This window comes from Hemicordylus capensis, chromosome 6, assembly GCF_027244095.1.
Source record: "Hemicordylus capensis ecotype Gifberg chromosome 6, rHemCap1.1.pri, whole genome shotgun sequence".
NCBI classification, from domain to species: Eukaryota; Metazoa; Chordata; class Lepidosauria; order Squamata; family Cordylidae; genus Hemicordylus; species Hemicordylus capensis.
The window spans coordinates 69,900,352-69,920,193 of NC_069662.1; positions in this window are offsets into that span (position 1 = coordinate 69,900,352).

Genomic DNA, 19,842 nt, shown 5'->3' on the forward strand with positions numbered 1-19,842 from the left:
TAGAAAAGCCTGCTCACCTCCTCAAGGTGTGTCTGCTCCTCACAGAGTAGGCTTCTGACTCTTTGTTGCCACTGCTTCTCTTGCTCCAGTAGCTGGATCTGTTTCCTTCTTGTTCTCTTCTTCCTATGCACAAGTCTCCCCTGCTGATGGGGTTGGTGGGAGAGAAGCAGCTACTGTAGCTAGCAAAGCAGAAGCAATGAGGAGAGGCCACCACTCTATGCTAGAAGCACCATTTTCTCTGTCTCCACTCCTGACTTGCAGTTTCATACAGTGACATGCCCAGAAGAGCCAGCAGAGTGTAGTGTTTAGAGTGTTGGACTAGGACCAGGAAGACCCGAGTTCGAATCCCCTTTCCACCATGAAACTCACTGGGTGACTCTGGGCCAGTCATATATCTCTCAGCCTAAGCTACCTCACAGGGTTGTCGTGAGGATAAAAAAAAGGCATGTACACCACGCTAAGCTGCTTGGAGGAGAGTGGGATCTAAATGTAAAAATCAATTAAAATAGATTAAATAAATTTCCAAAAGATGTTGCAGCTGGGCAATGGAGAAGAGGTAGAGACCACTATCTGCATCAGGAGCGGGGCCAAGATAAAGGGGAGGACACCTGAAAGGAGGGTGACAGAGTGTAGAGGAGCTGGTGGGAGGCGGTGGTAGCAGGCAGGTGAGACTACACCTGCAGGGGGCAGGGTGCCTACACTTGCCATCCTAGGGCATAAGTGCCGCCTGAGACTGTCACCTCACCTTGCCTCATGGGGGAGCCATCTCATCTGGATGAAGAATGCCTTAGCCCACTCTTTGCTGCCCTTGGCCTTCGTCACCATGCATTTCTGGATGGCAAGTCTCCTCCTCCACAATTCCCACCATCGTTGGAGAAGATCCCAAGCTTTAAAGCCAGTAACTTGTGTCTCTGCTCTTCCACCTAGGACTCAGAAAATGGTCTGGGAGAAACTCAGCTAAGCAGGTGAGGATCTGATCCGTCCTGTGGATGGAAACCACTTGGAACCCCAGGTAAGAGTGGGACAGAAGCAGGATTTTAAAAATGTGTTTTTATTTTTAAAAGGAAAAGGCCTTGCCTAGAACAACAAGCAGGATCTTTCGAAATGCGTCCGAGAGTGCTTGATGTGCTGCAAGCTTCTTGGCTTTCTTGGCGGCCATAAGAAACTCTGAAAGACAATATCTTTCTGTTATAAGAAAAAGAGATTGGTCTGAGATATATAGGCATGTCTTAGTTTTAGTTGAGTTGAGTTTTTTACTGTCAATGCATATAAAGATAGCTGTTATCCAACATCCTAACCGAGCCTAGAATCTAGAAGACTGGACAGGAAGATCTAGGCATGTCAATTTGTTGCTGAAAATGATTGAGCTAATAATCAATGCTAGGTGGGTGAATGTCTAAAGAATGCTGTATCTTGGGCCTGAGAATCAAAGGGACTGTTCTCATGACCAGCCTAACGCGGGCAAGGGCAGCCCAGCTGATGTTAAGCCGGGATCCCCGTGGATCCCGATGCTTTTCGCCTACCTAATAATAATAATAATAATAATAATAATAATAATTCGATTATTAACCCTTCAAACCAACCCGGCTGTTAGCTAAGATTTTGCAAGCGCACCCTTAACCTGGCTGCCGGTTATTGTGTGTCTCGTTGGGCTGAGTTCAGCCCTAGGAGATACAGAATCTGACAGGCAAATCCCCCATTGCATTGTGCATGTAGTGAATTGTGGAATATATATATTTAACACATTTGTGTTAAATCGCACAGATACTTCAGACATTGGCTCCTGAGTGAAGACCTCACTTCCTCCTCTTTGTTCTCCTCCTCTTCAAAACTAGATATATTCTGAAACTGTTCAAATTGGGATTTTGAGAGCAATAGAGGGAAAGGCAGAGCCAGCATGGTGTAGTGGTTAGAGTGCTGGACTAGGACTGGGGAGACCTGAGTTCAAATCCCCATTCAGCCATGAAACTAGCTGGGTGATTCTGGGCCAGTCACTTCTCTCTCAGCCTAAACTACTTCACAGGGTTGTTGTGAAAGAGAAACTCAAGTATGTAGTACACCGCTCTGGGCTCCTTGGAGGAAGAGCGGGATATAAGTGTAATAATAATAATAATACTACAGGTGAAACTCGGAAAATTAGAATATCGTGCAAAAGTCCATTAATTTCAGTAATGCAAATTAAAAAGTGAAACTGATATATGAGACAGACCCATTACATGCAAAGCAAGATAAGTCAAGCCTTAATTTGTTATAATTGTGATGATCATGGCGTACAGCTCATGAAAACCCCAAACCCACAATCCCAGAAAATTAGAATATTACATGAAACCAAGAAGACAAGGATTGTAGAATAGAACAATATCGGACCACTGAAAAGTATACAGTGTACTGTGCTTGATTGGCCAGCAAACTCTCCTGACCTGACCCCATAGAGAATCTATGGGGCATTGCCAAGAGAAGGATGAGAGACATGAGACCAAACAATGCAGAAGAGCTGAAGGCCGCTAATGAAGCATCCTGGTCTTCCATAATACCTCATCAGTGCCACAGGCTGATAGCTTCCATGCCACGCCGCATTGAGGCAGTAATTGCTGCAAAAGGGGCCCAAACCAAGTACTGAATACATATGCATGCTTATACTTTTCAGAGGTCCGATATTGTTTTCAAGAGCTGTACGCCATGATCATCACAATTATAACAAATTAAGGCTTGACTTATCTCACTTTGCATGTAATGCTTCTGTCTCATATATCAGTTTCACCTTTTAATTTGCATTACTGAAATTAATGGACTTTTGCACGATATTCTAATTTTCCGAGTTTCACCTGTATATTGATTGGAAACTATGAACTGGCTCCAAGTTACTTTACTCTCAGCATACACGCATGCCTAACCAAATTCCGCTGTGTTGTGCCTCTGTGCACTCTGCTGTAATGAAAAAGGGATTCTCTTACCAGAGAGAATTCCCAACACTTTCAAGACTGGCCACTGGGGGCTGGGCAATGAGAAACTGCTGCCACCAAGCAGCCTCCTCTCCTTAAGCCCGTACACCAAAGCCTTTCACAGGTTACGTGGGGGTCTCCCCACTGGATCTTCGCAAGGTGCTGGAAGTGCGCTGCTAAGGAGGGAAAGCTGCTATCAGCCTTCTCTTCCTTCATGGTGCCTCTCTCTAGACACTGCGCAAAGGTCCCTATGGGACCTTTGCAAAGCTCTGCAAAGACTCCCCCTGAGGAGGGAGGATTGGCAGCCCCCACCATATCACACCTTTGCAAACGGCTTTGCAAAGTTGGGATGGGAAGCTCCCAATCAGAGCCTTACCAAGCCTTTTGTAAAGGCACCCCGCACAGAGGGAGGGTTGCCAGCACCGCCCCCACATCTCATAGTGCCTTTCGGAGGCTTGGATGGGAAGTGTCAGCAGCCGGTCCGGCCGGCCGGCGTTGGAGTCTAGCTGGCACCGTGCAAAGCGGGTTCAGGATCCATCAGCCCTATTAAGGAGACGTTTGCTCCTTCTCCAGCTGGTGTTAGCGTCTTGTAATTCTCCTTTGTAGTGGAGTCAGAGGGGCTTCCCCGTGGCCACGATCACTGCCACCACAGCCCGCCCACCTGCCACTGGCCGCTGCTCACCACTACAGTCGCAGCCACTTTCCTTTCCTTCGCTGGCTGTAACATGATATCACTCTGGTATGAGCCCATCTCAGGCATAACAGGTGCTGGGCAGTGACATTATTATACTGTGTTGCAGCTGGCAAAGAGAAGCCAGCAAGCCTTAACAGTGGCAGTGAGCAGAGGTCACAAAGGCCAGTGGCGGGTGGGGGCCTGCAGCAGAGGCAGCGAATGGTGGGTGAGCAAGTCCTCAGGCGGATCTGCCCCTGCTGCTGCTAGAGTTATGCTGCTAGAGTTATGATTGTCAAGTAACTGAGGGACAGGAGTATTCTTCCTGCCCTAGAGGCACGCATGGTGCACAGGTCTCCCCATTTCAGAGCAGGAACCAGAATGCTCTACAAAACCTCCGAAGCTTCCAAATGTTGTTCTGTACATAAGCAGAACTCTTGCTGCAGAGACCATGGAGGAGGAGAAGAGGTGTGTCTTTCAGAAGTATGTGTTTTTTAATTATAATAATAATAATAATAATAACAACAGTAACAATAACAATAGCAGCAATAATAATAATAATTTACAAAAATAAAAAAGTTTGGTCTTTTGCAGATCACCTTCCTCCCCGCTCAGTTGCGCTTCTTCCAGCTTCTCTTTCTCCCCCCTCACTTCCTGCACCCGAACTTCTGAAAATATGAAGTAGATACAATCATTAAATTAAAATGCACTCAGTAAATTGGGTTTCCCCCAGTGAATCTGGGAGACATTTCTTTGTTGCCATTACAATGGCAAACTAGAAACTGTGGACTGGTTTTCACAATTGCTTTTCCATAACCTTCAAACCTTGCTTTGTGGTTTGCCAGCACAGCCCAATTCTGGCTCTCACAGATCTTTGACAGGATTGCAGGTACACATACAAGGTGTCTTGCAGCATTCCCGCTCTAAACCTGGTCTCCTACGGACTGAAATGGTTGCAAAACCATAATTCCTCATAGTGGGCTGGTTTATACAATTCTAATGAGAGTAGGAGATGGGCCCTACCCAGGTTTGGGAGCTGTGTGCGCTCCCGTTTCCCTTCATAACTAAAGACATGTCAGAAAAATGTTTTTCAAAAGCAGATGTCTTCTTCAGATCCCTTCCTAGATCTGGTCCTCAGGTCTGAAAAACGGAAGGCTGTTCAGGTGCTAGAAATGCAGCTCTGGATTCCACCCCACAAATTTTGTTTGAGAATCCCATCACAGAGACCAGGTGTGTAGGGATGAAATGGAGTAGGGGGGACTGCCCCTCGGCCGTGGGCCCCACCCGGGTACAGCCTCCCCCCAGGGAACCCCCCCCCAACTACCTGATGCTACACCTGTCTCCTTCCCTGTTGTGACATGGCCCCAGAGGCGTAGCTAGGGCAAATAGCGCCTAGGGCAAGCACTGAAATTGCGCCCCCCCCCACCCCCCAAATATCTGACACTCATCTTTCAGATAACTTCACCAGAATATCACCTCAAAAATAAAAGTCAAACTTGTTCATCTTTTAATTAACAAATGATGGCACTAAAAATTAAAACTGCACCTTACATGCTTTCACTGATGCAAAGTGCTGAGGCAGCACAGATACAGCCTTCTTCAGAAAGCAGGAATCACCACACCTATCAGCTATTCAGAGAGGTACTGGAGACTGGATGGAGTCCTTACATTCCCTGATCAGCATGTTCATTGCATTCCAAATCCAGCAGTGTGTATTAGCAACCCCCCTGCCCTCCCCCCCCCGCCAGCTGCTATCTGCCACCAAGCAGCAGCATTCACGTTTTTCCTATCCGGCTCTTCCTCCAAAGAGCCCAGAGCAGTGTACATACTTCAGTTTCTCCTCACAGCAACCCTGTGGAGTAGGTTAGGCTGAGAGAGAAGTGACTGGCCCAGAGTCACCCAGCACGTCTCATGGCTGAATGGGGACTTGAACTCGGGTCTCCCCAGTCCTGGTCCAGCACTCTAACCACTCTCAAGGCAGTGTGCGCACACCTGCATTCGGAGTGGGGCCTTACAGCCTCAGTGCCTCCTCCAAAACACAAGTCAGCCTACATGCACATACAGCTACAACACGCAATAAAAACAAACAAAAACCCCACTCCATCTTCAGAGTAAGATACACCAAATGAGCAGGCAGGGCTATTGCTGTAAGGCTAGGGCAAGGAAGAGAGAGAAACTAATACATTGATTCATAAGGGGTACACTTAGGAACAATTCTGGAATGTTAATCAAACTGTCCCCTCCTTTCCCCTTCCTATCAATCAGAGCAAACAGCATAGGAAGGGAGATTTTGTTTATCCATGTGCCCATTTTTTAAATTTATATTTACACTTATATCCCGCTCTTCTTCCAAGGAGCTCAGAGTGGTGTGCATGGGGTTTTTTTATCCTCACCACAGCCCTGTGAGGTAGGTTAGGCCGAGAGATACATGACTGGCCCAAAGTCACCCAGTGAGATTCATGGTTGAATGAGGATTCAAACTCAGGTCTTCCCAGGCCTAGTCCAACACTCTAACCACTACACTATGCTAGCTCTCAGGAAAAGTCACAAAGAAATCCATCAATTACACCTGTACTCATCAGCCTCATAGAAGCAGTCTCTGCATATTAAGCTTCTTCAGGTTTCTTTTGGTGACTGCATTGTTTATACACCTTAATACAAGTCTGTTTCTACATTGGTGTGCATGCCTGGCAGTAAATGAAAAACGTATTGTAAATTCTAGAAAGTGTCTTCAACTTTCAGATGTAGAACAACCTTTTCTACTTACATTTACAATTACAACCCTTTTTCAATTACACATGATTTACTGCACATTTTAATAGTCAACTCTTTTAAAAGACAAGACTTAAATCACAAATTCCATTTTTAACAAACTAAAAATGCTAACGTTAGTTTCCAGCATATTTCCTTTTTATGACCTTTATATTTAAATATATGTATTCTTCTCAACTTAACCATATTTCGATTTTGCATTTATTTTCATAAACATGCACCACCACAGGCTACTGCCAATTACTGAATAAGCCTCCCCTCCTTGATGGAATGGGGGCTGCCTTAATAAAGCACATAAAGAAATGAAGTTGCGGACAAGGTGCAGAACCCCAGAAAGCCATCTGTAGTCCATATTCCCCCCTCAGGGGCGTAACTACTATTAGGCAAGGGTAGGCAGCTGCCTGGGGGCCCCCACGCCTCGAGGGGCGCCCCAGAGGCAAGTCACATGACTATCTATTGTGCAGTATGTGTGTGTGTGTGTGTGTGTGTGAGTGAGGGGCCCATTTTAAAATTTTGTCTCTGGGCCCACTCCAGCCTTCTTACGCCCCTGCCCCCCCTCATGGTTTTACCTTGTAGGAGAAGCCTTAGCCCTTTCTAATTGCCTCATAGATCTGGTGGAGTGGTAAACTACCCACTCAACACCCCCTGGAGTGTTGGGGCACATGTACCCCAACCTTAGACTCAGAGGTACCAACCCAGAAGTCTATGGAATTCAGGCCTGTGTCTGATTTCATTTTATATTAAGAGTTCAATTAAATTCCTGAACTTGAGGTGAACATGATGCCCAGATCTCATGACTGCCCGGTAAATGATTTGTAAAGGCAGGGGTAATCTAGCATTGGTTATCAGTGTTTGTGGAACTCACAAGAGACTCAATGGGTCAGGCTTAATGACCAGTCTCACACTGCTGAAATTATCCCTTTTCCTCACTGACAGGATGCTTCTGCCTCAGTCAAATGTATTGATTAACTCGTCTCACACATGTACCCCTTTTTATGTACTTTAAGGAATATTCTCTAGTTAGAATGACACACTAGCTAGAGGTACACAAGAAATAATGTCATTGCTGTCTCACACAAATAGAACTAATTCTCTCACTAACTCCTGACCTTTAACACCTTTTGGGATCAGGCTAGCAAATCTGGGACAAGAGAAGGGGCCCATTTGCAACTCAGAGATGCAGATTTGCTTTGGGCAATGTCTCCTCCTCAAGATAGCAGCTAACAGAAGATGAGCTTGAGATCTCTCTGGACTGGCTGAATAATTAAAAGATGATATCCAGAAGGTAACAGCAAGTTGTCACCATTTTGGGGACCCAGGGAAAGAGGAGGAGATTTGAATAGACTCTATGAGAGATCAAAGGAAAATACCACTATAAAGAACAGTCTTACTGGACAGAGAACTAGAAGTCTTTTGCCTACAGGCAGTCTTGTGCCTACACACAATCTTGTGCCTACAAGCAAGATCTGCTCATGAGCAATCCAAGGGTTTGCTGCCCAAGCCGCGGGGCTAGAGGCAGGAACTCTGTCTATGGGCAGGAACTGTCTGTGACTTCCACTGCGCAATGAGAAGTCAAGATTTCCCCAGCCATGGTGCTCTGACTCTCAGCCATGCTCTGAGCAAACTGCATGCTTGATCCAAAAGCTCCTGTCTCCAGCCAACAGCTTCTCTCCTTCAGCTGAAAGATCCACCACTCTCAAGCCTCTGATCCTGGTAATATGCTGCCTCTACAAGCCTTGGATCCCTCCATCCTTTCCCCTTCTTCACCTTTCCCCTCGACCCTCTACTAATTCCTGATCTCCCCAAACCATGCCAGTCCTCAGCCTTCCTTACCTCCTCCCCCCACCTTTTTCCATCTGTATCTGAGTTGTATTAGGCTCTAGGAAGATTTGATACACACACATATGTTAGTTAGGAACAGTGGGTGAATATTGTTGCTGGTTAGGGTTGAAATACTGTTAGTAATATTGATAGAATGTTCTGCTTTCTGCTCAGTTAGATTGATGTTGTTATTCTTTTGTACTCAATAAAGCCCATTGAATCATTTAGGTTTGGTTTGATCTCCTTTCTTCCTTGTGTCCAGATCCTACATGGTCACTATATAAAAGAACTTGGTCACTTGCTGACACTATGAGACAGGCCTCATTTTGTATGCTAGCTAATGAGCATATTCAGTATATAAATCAGGCCTGGACCACAACAGGAGGAAGCAGAACACAGTGCTACAATCCAAAAGGAAAAAAGAAAGCGTTGCAGAGCATCTATAAGTGTCAACAGTTGCACGCTGAGAACGGTTAGTTGCACTAACAGCACTACAGTGGAACAGTGAGGCAAATCAACATTATGCAATAGATGCAGGTACCAGTCACGTCAACTGTTTTGCTTTTTTAATTAAAATCAGCTGGTGAAAAACTATACGTCTGAGCAAAGGGACAAAAAGCAAAGGATCATGATATTTCCCCCCAGCAGTTATTTTTTTCCTCCTTAATGTTGCCCTCTCAAGGCTCGTTTTCCATCCATGTGAGAAAAAAGCAGCCAGAGGTAAAAAACATTCCACCCATTTCTCTGCTGAAACTCGCAACTGCCAGTGGCCATGTGTAATTCGAATCACAAGCACCCACACCCAAGAAAGTATTACATGTGTCTGTTGTAGAAGGCACATCTTAGCCCTGAGACAGCTTCTACAGCTAATCTGTGGAATGAAGAAGAAAAAAGTCCTCTAGCATGTCACCATCAACTGTTGACTGTCTGGACACACACAACATAAAACCCAGTGCAGACAACTCAATACAGTTTTATAATACATCACTAAAGATGAACCATGACCACTACTGGCATAAGAGTTATGCCTTCTACAAAATAATTCAAAGCAATTTATTTTTGCAATTCCCTATTCCACGAAAGCAGACAGCAAAACTATTACCCATGAGCTGCTGGAAGGCCAAACCAGCACAGCTAAGTACCTACCCTCTTCTGCCCCCCTCCCCTCTAATCTCCTCCAACAACTGAGCACAGAGAAAAGCCCACCCAAAGAAAGGAAGATAGGATTTGAGCTGGATGGGGAGAGGGGTTGCCTGCAAAATTTTGTTTACTGAATAAGGAGCACACCTTGGAGTGAAGAGGTGCTTTCACGCAGCAAGCCTACCCTGAAATGAGACTGAAGAACTCCCTCCGGCTCTTTAGAGCTCTATGCCACGCCCTTTTGCATGTGATGCATCACATGATGACATCACATGCAAAGGAGTGTGGCCTCGAGCTCTAAAGAGCTGAAGCGAGCTCTTCAGTCTCATTTCAGGGCAGGCTTGCTGCCTGAAAGCATCTATTTTCCCTTTCTCTTCCTCTCTGGAATAGACGCTTTCAGGCAGCAAACGCTCCCTAAAAATAATCGGAAAGTCAGTGCTCGGGAGGGGGTAGGGGCGGGGGCGCAGGCTCTCCGCCGGGACTCAGATCTCTGTTGTGCGACCTGTGCAGCTGCGTGAGTGGGGGTGGCAGTAGGCACCCAGCAGGGGGGATTTTCCAAAACAAACAAACCAACCCTGAAAAAAACACACACAACTGTGGTGGTTGGGGGCGGGGCATGGCAAGCACTTGGCGCCCCCCTGCAACTGGCGCCTAGGGCACGTGCCCTGCCTGCCCCAAACTGATTACGTGTCTGCACGGCCCATTCAGTCGGCGAGTGCTTTCTACGCCGGCCCAGTAGGGTTCTTCCTTCCTCTCCCTGGAAAGCAGGGCAAAGAAGCCCCCAGCTGGGCCAACACAGAATGCACTCTCCAGTTGGATGCGCCACACATGCTGCTCAGCCCCAGAAACGCCTCCAGCATTGGCGTCCTGACACAGGGTGGAAGGGGTATGGCCGGCCGGGGACAGCACAGCCGGGGACAAGCCTGCCATCAGAGGAGGAGGCAGCGGCAGTAGCAGTATGTGTGTAGGGAGACCCGGTGCTGGCAGAGGAGACCTTGTTGCGTGGCGGGGGGTCCGGCCTGGCAGCATTGGCAGGAAAAGTGCAGGCACTTAGCTGTCCAGGGTTGCTGCCAGCCTTCCTACATCCCGGACAGAGACTGGGAGTGGGTGAAGTACTCAAAACAACTTTCTCTGGCCCACCTTTAACAAGCAGAGATTCCATTTCTTTTCTGACTATGCCTTAGTGGGAACTGATTCATTTGTGATTGTTTTAAGCCTAAGTATATTGCAATGCATGCAGAGCATATTAAGTCTGCTCAAAGGGGGAGTGGATGGTTCATGTAGGGTATAGTCAACTGGCATGAGTAAAAGGTTGTGCAAATTAGCTACCTTGAAAAAATCTATCTGACAATCGTACTTTGTACTAGGCTGTCTTACAGACCAGCTCTAATATGACGAGGTTAATGATAGGAAGAAGCAGGCCCAGATTACTCTACATTCACTTACCCCATGTACATACGCAGGTGCAGGCAGTGGTGCAGATGGAGGTAAGGACCGATGTATGGATGGAGGTGAGGATGGAGGTACGGACTGAAGTATGGATGGAGGTGCGGATGGAGGTACAGACTGATGTATGGATGTAGGTGCGGATGGAGGTACAGACTGATGTATGGATGGAGGTGCGGATGGAGGTACAGACGGAGGTGACAACAGGGGTGGTGTTGTGGACCTGACAGAATGAAAACAGACATTAAAGAGAATCTGCTGCATCTAGGCCAGCCTGAGCACATTTGCTTACAGCACTACACAAACCAACCACATACACCTTTACTCCAAACAGTCTGTGCTCTATCAGAGGCAAAGGTGCACCTAGGTAATTTTGGAGCCTGGACCTAAAGGTTTCTGGAGCACCCCACCGCTCACCCCCACCCTGCAACTTAAGCATCATCCCCCCTACACACACACACACACAGACACTGTGACACATGGAATATTTTTCATACGTGGGTTCTTGAGGGCACAAACAGCAACTGAACTCACAAGAATGTAAGAATATAAAACAGATACACTTATGCAGATATGCACTAGCAGAAATGTATCAACACACAACTTAATATATTCCCATCCCACATATCTCTCCCCCCTCTGTCTCTAAAGCACCTGAAACAGGTCACAGTTATACTTGAGTGCCTGGTCGATTGAGGGCCAGTGGAGACCACACCACCCAAAACAAACTAAAAAGGATTTGGGACCCCCCAGGGGTGTGGAGGCCAGTGTTGCCTCTAGCAGGGATTTCCGGATACTGTTCACTACAACTCCCAGCAATAGCCTTTGGCTGCAATGGCCTTTGGCTGGGGATTCCGGGAGCTGTGGTCAACAACATCTGGGAATCCCTGTTAGAGAGAACACTGGTGGAGGCCCTGGACTTCGGCCCCAAAGTTCAAAGTGCCTTGATCCATATGTCCCAACCAGGACCTTAAGTACTTCTTCAGAGGCCCTCCTCTGGGTGCCCTTGCCAAAGGAGGTGAGGCGGGTGGCTACTAGGTTGAGGGCCTTTTGGGTGGTGACACCCCATTTATGGAATAGCTTCCCGAGTGAGCTTCGCCTGGCTTCCTCACTTTGTTCTTTTAGATGCCACCTAAAGACCTTTTTGTTCTGTCGGACTTTTTAAATTTTGATTTTAAAATTTGATTTTTTAAAACTGATTTTAAAAGAGTTTTAAAATTTCTTTGTATTGCATTTTGTATTTCCTCTCCCCACCCCCACCCCTGCCCCTTTTGGTCTCTTATGATTTAATGTGTTATATGTTTTCATTTCATGTTTTCATTTCATGTTTTGAGCCGCCCAGACAACAATTTGTTATGGGATAGCTAACAAAGTTGTTCATCACCATCATCGTCATCATCATCATCATCATCATCGTCACCTTAAATTTATTACAGGCTGATATCCAGAGCAGCAACCAGAAAATCTGCTCCTAACTCAGCCAGATTGTTCCGGAGCGGAGGGCAGAGGCGGATCCAGGGTGGCCGGCGAGCGGACCAGTGGCACCCGAACCCCTACCACCACCACTCACTTGCACAGGCTGCAGCAGCACACTCACACGAGATCTCTGGGCAGCGTGGGATGGGGGCGCCGGGTGGGTGCTCCCATTGGATGGTGGAGAGCGCAGGCCGGGCCCGAGAGCTGTCTGAGCTGTCTGCTGCTGCTGTGTGCTGCTGTTTGTTGTCCAGCAGGCCACACAGCGTCTGCCTGCCCTGCTGGCTGGCTGCATTCTTGCATCAACCGCATACAAACACACACATTATCTCCAGACAAAGTAAAGTGCTCCTCTGCTCTAATCTCTCTCTCTCTCTCGTGTGTTTGTGTGTATGTCTCGCACGCGCCCTACCCTGCAGTGCAGAGAGCCTCGAAAAGCAGATTTGGAGCGGAGGGAGGCGGCCACCTCTCAGCAGGAGCAGTTCTCACGGCTGCTTGTATAGGGAGACATTGGTGGGCAGTTGGGGCGGGGGAGAAATTAGACCCTTCTTTCGCCAAGCACCCCCATGGCTAACATAAACTTCGCAGGCGGGGGCCCTGCACCACAGCATGTGATTCTTTTCCCTCTTGGCTCCTTCCCTCAGAGCTTGTGGCAGCAGGATGATCACGAGAGAAGAAGATTGTGTGCAGGGGGGGGGGTTGCCTTTGGTCAGAAGGGGAAAATAGACAAATGCGATTTCCCCTTCCACCTTTGTAATGACTTTGTGGTACTACCTTTGTTTTATTTTATTTTTCTCTCTCTCTTCTCTCTCCGTGGGGTATATGTGTGTGTGTGTAAATCTGCATAAACCAACACCTGGGGCGGGGGGGGGGATCGGGGTGAGCGGAGAGGCAAGAGCAGCCTGCTCTCCCCTCACTCAGCAGCAGCAGCCACCGCCTGGGCTTCTGGCTCAGCCTGCCTGGCCTGGTGAGGTGTTTGGGATGCACACGGGGGCTGCTCTGCTCTGCCTCCCCTTCTCTCTCACAGCCACTCAGTCAGTTGGGGGTGCGTGCAACTGCCCACACCGCTCTGCCTGCCTGGTGTGATCACATTGGGGTGCGCAAGCAGGCAGGCAGCCGGCAGGCATGCTGAGGAGGCGAGAGGAGGAGGAGGAGGAGGAGGACAGCGGCTGGAGACGGAGACTGCTGCTGGAGCCTGGGGAGTGGGGCTGCAGGCCGAGACGGCGGGGTTCAGTGTGTGTGTGCTGCTGGCCAGAGGCAGGGAGACTCTTCTTCAGTACTTTTTCTCCAAAGGAGGTCTGTTGTTGTCTCTCTCTGTTTAATTAAGGATGTTCCTACCTTCTCCCAGGGGATTTGAGAGAGAGAGAGTTGCACTTTGCATGTGCTCATTTGTTTAAACACATATTGTAAAACTAGTCAGAGACTGAGCTTAGCTAGAAGCCAGAAACAAAAAGAAACCAGAAAAGCCAGCAGGGTGCAACAGGAAAAGAGCTGCTGATCTTTGTTTAAAGCCAGCAGAGCCAGAGGAAATGTAGATTCTTTACCTGAGGCATGTGTATTGCCCTGAGCCTGCCAGCTCCCCCCTTCCCTCTTGCCCTGGGCTCTGATGCTCTCACTTGTCTGTGCTGAAGACCGAAGAAAAGGCATACAAGAGATTTAGCAACCTTCTAGTAAGCTGCCTTTTCCCGAGTCAGCCCATTGGTCCAATCCATCCTTCTAACTATTCTCCACACAGACTGGTAGCAGCAGGCTAGAAAGTTGGTAGCCAGGCAGCTCTGGAGTGTGTACTTTCACTGAGGAGCTGGTGAGAGAGAATTTCCACACACACCCCACCCCCAGGCCCAGAGGCCTAACCAGGGAAAATGGCACCTAGGGCAAGCAATGAAATTGCGCCCCTGTCCAAACAGGAATGATGGGACTTCTAGTCAACAATATCTGGAAATCCCTGTTAAAAGGAACACTGTACCATCTAGATCAGTGTTTCTCAACCACCGGTCCCTGGACCGCTGCCGGTCCCCGAAGGGTTGAGTGCCGGTCCCTGACTGGGAGTCAACCCCGCCCCAACTGAAATCAAGGCACTCACTTCCTCAATTTTGCACATGGCACGGAAGAGGAAGAGTATCACGGAGGCGTGGGACCCTTCTTGTGCCTTGCCTCCACGTGCTGCTGAGATCTTCCTACAGCTATCTTATTCCCTATCTTTACAGCTTCAAACTGTATGCGATGCGGGGGCATGGAGGAAAAAGTATGGCAGTGGGCGCCACTTGAAGGGCTGCTGGTTCTTGCATGGTCATTGTTTGCAGCCAAAGGTTGGTTGATTGAAACCCAGCTGCCTGTTGTGGTCGAGGCGCCTTGAGAGGGAACGCTGTTGCAAGCATCAGTGGGGCTTGCTTGTATGTTGTTTTCATTGGCCCCATGTAACTTTTGAATTTTTCTAATGGCCCAACATCCCCTCTCCATTGAATAATCACAAGCACCTCCACTCCAGACATACTGGAGACAAATTTGTTCACCCAGGCTTTTAGATTCAGGGGTTCTCAACCTTGGGTACCCAGACGTTGGTGGACTTCTACTCCCATAATCCCCAGCCATAATGGCCAAATGCCATTGTTGTTGGGGGTTATGGGAGTTTAACTGAGGGACCCAAGGTTAAGAACCCCTAATATTCCATGTTTGCAAAAGATTCCAAATTTAATTATTTTAATGCTTATATTATTTTCATTCTAAACTGCCCAGAGATGCAAGTTTGGGGCAGTATAGAAGTCTGATAGATAGATAGATAGACAGACTTGAAACCCCTTTACTAACTGCTGGTCCGGGAAATTGCGCATGAAGAATGTAGCGGTCCTTGAAACTCTGCACGAAGAATTTAGCGGTCCTTGACTCCAAAAAGTTTGAGAAACACTGATCTAGATATGTTTGTTGATCCAAACCTGAAAACATGAGCCATTCAGAGGCATAGCAAGGTTGGAATGGGCCAAGGTGAGATTTTAAAATGGGCCCAGAGCCCCTCAAAGTCCAGGGCCTCCACACACCACAGGCCCCCAAGGATTTAAGTTGGATCTTTCAAAATAAGTATGCTGCCTGGAAATACATTTCACTGAATACACACATGCACACTTCACAGTATATAGTGAAATACATCGAGTACTATATATTTATGCTATTTTTAATGCCTAGAACACACTAGCAAGGCTAATTATTAAAATGGCCCCCTCGCTGCAGATTAGCAAAGGAGACTTTCGACCCTGCAGGGTGAGCCTATGTTTGTTTTCTCAGAATTCTGAACAAATTCAGAAAAGTTTGATTCCAGGAGATTTTTCACACCAGGCTTTTAAAGCTCTTTAACACACATCTCCTCTGGAATAGAGGTGCTGCATTCACATGTTGGCCAGATTTACCCTGAAGTCCCTGCAAGTTATTGGGGAGCAGTTCAAACACAAGAAAAATAAAATAAAAGCACAGCACATGCTTCACAGTTCTCACTCAGACTTTCTGGGTTGCAAAACAACTTGAATTTAAGTGCATTTATGAATGAATGTGATGTGTTTTAGAAAACCAAAGAAACTCCATTTTACTTAGAATACCTCACTCTAACTTAAAGTAACCCCAGGCCAGCTCAAGGCACGGCCTCACATGATCAACGTCATTTCTCCACTAAATTGTATCTAAAGAAACTTGGTTCTCACCAGATGAATGCTCACTGTTCTTTGCTGACAGTTAAAGAAAACAGGATGTAACCAAATAAGGAGTGATCACCAGGTGAACAATGAATCTTTCGCATGCGTACTAGATACTTAGTCCACCATTTTGTTGCCAAGTATACTATGTCTAGGGTGTCAACATCATTCAGATTGTCTGTATAAATGTAAGATGCACCTATAACCAATTTATATTTCAATGCAGAGCAATAGCCCATTGATTTACCTTGCTGCCTGCAGCAGCAAATAAAATTGCCTCTAATTGATCCCCACTGTGTCTGTTTGATTGGCAAAAAGGCGGACCCAGGGACGAACCGGTATTCACATCAACTTGGTGCCGTGACAGTCGGATGTTACTCTGGGTGGACAATCTGACCCGCCAGGGGACAATGAGATCCAGCGCGTCTCATAGCATTTTGTCTGTGGAGGATTCTCATGGGCCCGGGATGCGCCAGTCGTCACAACGCACCACATCTGGGAATCGAGGCAAGAGTGAATGAAAGTGTGAACAGAGAGAGTGAGTGAGTGAGAGAGTGAAATCCAAAGACATCTTTTGGTTCTCCTCAGCCCAAGAGGGGCAAAGGGGAAAAAGCCCAGGCAGGGGCAATCTTCAGCCCAATCAAGGGGGGAAATCTTACAGCCGAAGAAGGGCTACCCAACAGCCGAAGAAGGGCTGCCCAAGAGGGGCAATCTTAAGCTTACTGCCCAAGAGAGGGGCAACAAGCCAAAAGCCCAAGGGAGGGGCGACTTTGAGTCAAAAATAAACGGCCCAAGCACGAGCAAACGAGGGGGCGGGGGACTATGGGAAGTAGAAATAGCAAGTGCCCCAAGCAGCTTCTCCTTTCCAACATGCTATGGAAAACAAGGGGTCTGGGGAAATTATTAAAGAGGGGAAAAATGATTGTCTTTTGCTAAAATCATGTTGTCTCTGTGTTCTGTTTCCAAACTTTGTCCTTGTGTTGCAAACAGTCTGCAAACAGTCTCTGCCATTGTCCTGTTGTAACCAAGCCAAAAGATAACAGTGTTCTAGCTGCAAAAGTTTCTCTGAACAAAAGGCTGCTTTTGTTCTCTTTTTCTTTTTTTCTATCTCTCTTCAACTGCTTGAGTTGGAAAAGAGGAAAGAAAATGGAGTTTTGAATGCATATGGGAATTGCAGACAAAAGGGGGGGAAAACTAGAAGGAGACACGTAAAAGGATTTTGGTTAGAGGTTGTTAGCAACAACAAAAAGAAAAATGCTTGAAAAGCACCAGTAAGTTATAAGATTGTGATGTGGAAAGGTAATATAGAATTACAGGTTGTTTTTATGGATGGCTGTGATAAGTTTGTTCTATTTAAGCTACTTTCTTAACTGAGTTTATGGCTAACATATTGAAAATGTTATAAAATTCTTTGTGACTCATACGGAGTTTTCTTTTGTTTAGTCCTTTGTTCTGTGAAATACACAAGACAAGCCTCTCTGTGTGTGCGTGCGCGCATGTTTCTGAGAGGGAGCCCAAAGCTCTGGTTCTGTATAGGAATTCAACCCACATCAATCTTATAGCTCATCTCTGTGAAGATGAGGTTTCTGTTGTATTTATTCTGTTTATTCTGTTGTATTTGTGAATGTATTTATTCTAGTGACATGTGTTTTTTTTCTGTAAACTGCTCCAGACCAAACTTGCTCTGCTCTGACATTGAATTCCAAAATTAGCAGTTATGCAGCAGGGGGAGCTTTCAGCGGTCAGCTGGCCAACTGAGGGCTGAATCTTCCCACCTCTGCAGAAGTGCTGCTTATGGCTAAATGCATTAGGCATGAGAGCAAGCTCTATTTCATTCATTCTTATGTTAAGTTGATTGTTATATTTCTGCCACTACTGAGTATCATAAGCCTTTATATGTTATGTTTACTGATTTCCTTGGCGTGGTCTATCTTACCTATTTTCTGAAGAAGGGGGGGGGGGACAAAAAAACAAAAAACTTTTCTCTAAACCAGAAGTTTCCCTTCCAAATTCTTCCTCACAAATGAAAGCTGATCCCTGATGAACAATGTCAACTCCGCCCATTTCCGGATGGGAGGGGGAAAGAGGTTCTCTGAACAGCAGTTTGTAATTGTGGGTGAGAAGGAAAAATGGATTTTAAGATAAATTAGTCTAATTGTATTACTGTCATGTTTTTGCAAAATCTATGCAACATTTCTGCTAGCTGAATTTGATGTAAACTGAGAACTAATGATCAAATGGTCTAAGGTTCAAAATTTTTTTAATTTGACTCATCCACCAGCCCTGCTTTGCCTTCACAGCAGCTGAATCCTAAAACCCCAGACATGAGATTTTATGAAAGGAATTTTGTTTTGCCAATCCTGCAAGTGGCAAGGAGTTCCAAAGCACCGGTTTGCAATTCACCTTGGAAATTTCCCAGCTAAAAGGGATTAGTCTGGGGCAGTAGATGGCTGACTCCCTCACACATGACCGAATATCCTGTGACTTTGTTGGGGAATTCTGGGGTTTCCATGGCTACTACTTTATTCTTAATCCAGCTACTTTACTTCCTTTTGAGCCTACAGAAGACCAAGAACATGATTGCTTGCAAGCTGTGGACTGCATCTATGCCAAGCCATCCTGATCTTAAAGATGAACTGTACACAGATGGAGGCAGCTTCATGTAAGATGGACAACGTAAGCTGGCTATGGAGAAGTGACTGACCATGCTCTTTCTCCAGGTATCTCAGCACAGCTTGCAGAGCTCATCACCTTCAAGGTAATTTTTACACAACTCATGGAGCCACTTGGAAAGAAAGAAGATTTTTAACGGTGGGAAACAAGGAAGTAAAATATGGGACACAGATATCAGAACTCTAGACTGCTGTTACACTACTAGAAGAGGTTGCAGTCATCCATACCAGAGGTCACCAGAGGGAAATGACCCAGTGACAAAGGGTAATTGGATGGCAGATGCTGCAGCTAAAACCGCTGCTCCTTCTGTTTCTGTTTCCAAGCATCTTAGATTCCTGTGCTAACTATCTTGGCACACCCCCCCCCCCCCCATATTCAGAAAAAGGACATCGACTTTGCACCACAGTGGGGGGGGGGCGCATTTAGAAGAGGATGGCTGGTAAAGAACAGCAGATGGATGTGGAATTCTTGCAGAACCAATCCTTTGGTTTTTCCTAGTCAATACAAAGACACTTTTGTGCCTCTTGGATGTACCCTTTTGCAGAACATGTGGCAACAGCCTGTGTAATTTGTGTAGTAAACAATCCTACTTTACCAAGGTATAGTATCTCACTGGACATACCAAGTCAGGTAATGCCCAAGCTGTGGGTAGACAGAAGGCAGGGATTGACTTTACCTGTGTGGGCAATCTTTTTCCTTGTCTCGAGAGGTTGTTTTCGCTTTACAGAAATGTCAAACCCAAACTTGAATCCATCAGTGGCTTGTTAATTATGAGGCTAAAGATGGAGAACTGGGACACCACAACTATCTACACGTGACCGAGATGAAGATCCCAAAGCCAGATGTTACTGACGGTGGAGAATGAAGTCAGTTATACTGGATGGAGATTGATTGCCCTGACAAAGGACTGTAAGTATGATTGTCAGCCAACATAGTGCAGTGATTAGAGTGCTGGAATAGGACCGGGAAAACCCGAGTCCAAATCCTCATTCAGCCAAGACACTTGCTGGGCGACACAGAGCCTACAACTCAAATGATTTGGCCTGCCTCACAGGGTTGTTGTAAGGAGGAAGAACAGGATGCAGAAGAGAATGTGAGATGCCACATGGAAACTGGACTTTGTTAGCAGTGACTATGCTTGACCTGAAAGGCTTTAATGCCTCCTCAAAACCCCAAACTCACAAGGGGGGTGAAAAATGTGAATGCCTTTTTCTTTTTGATTTTA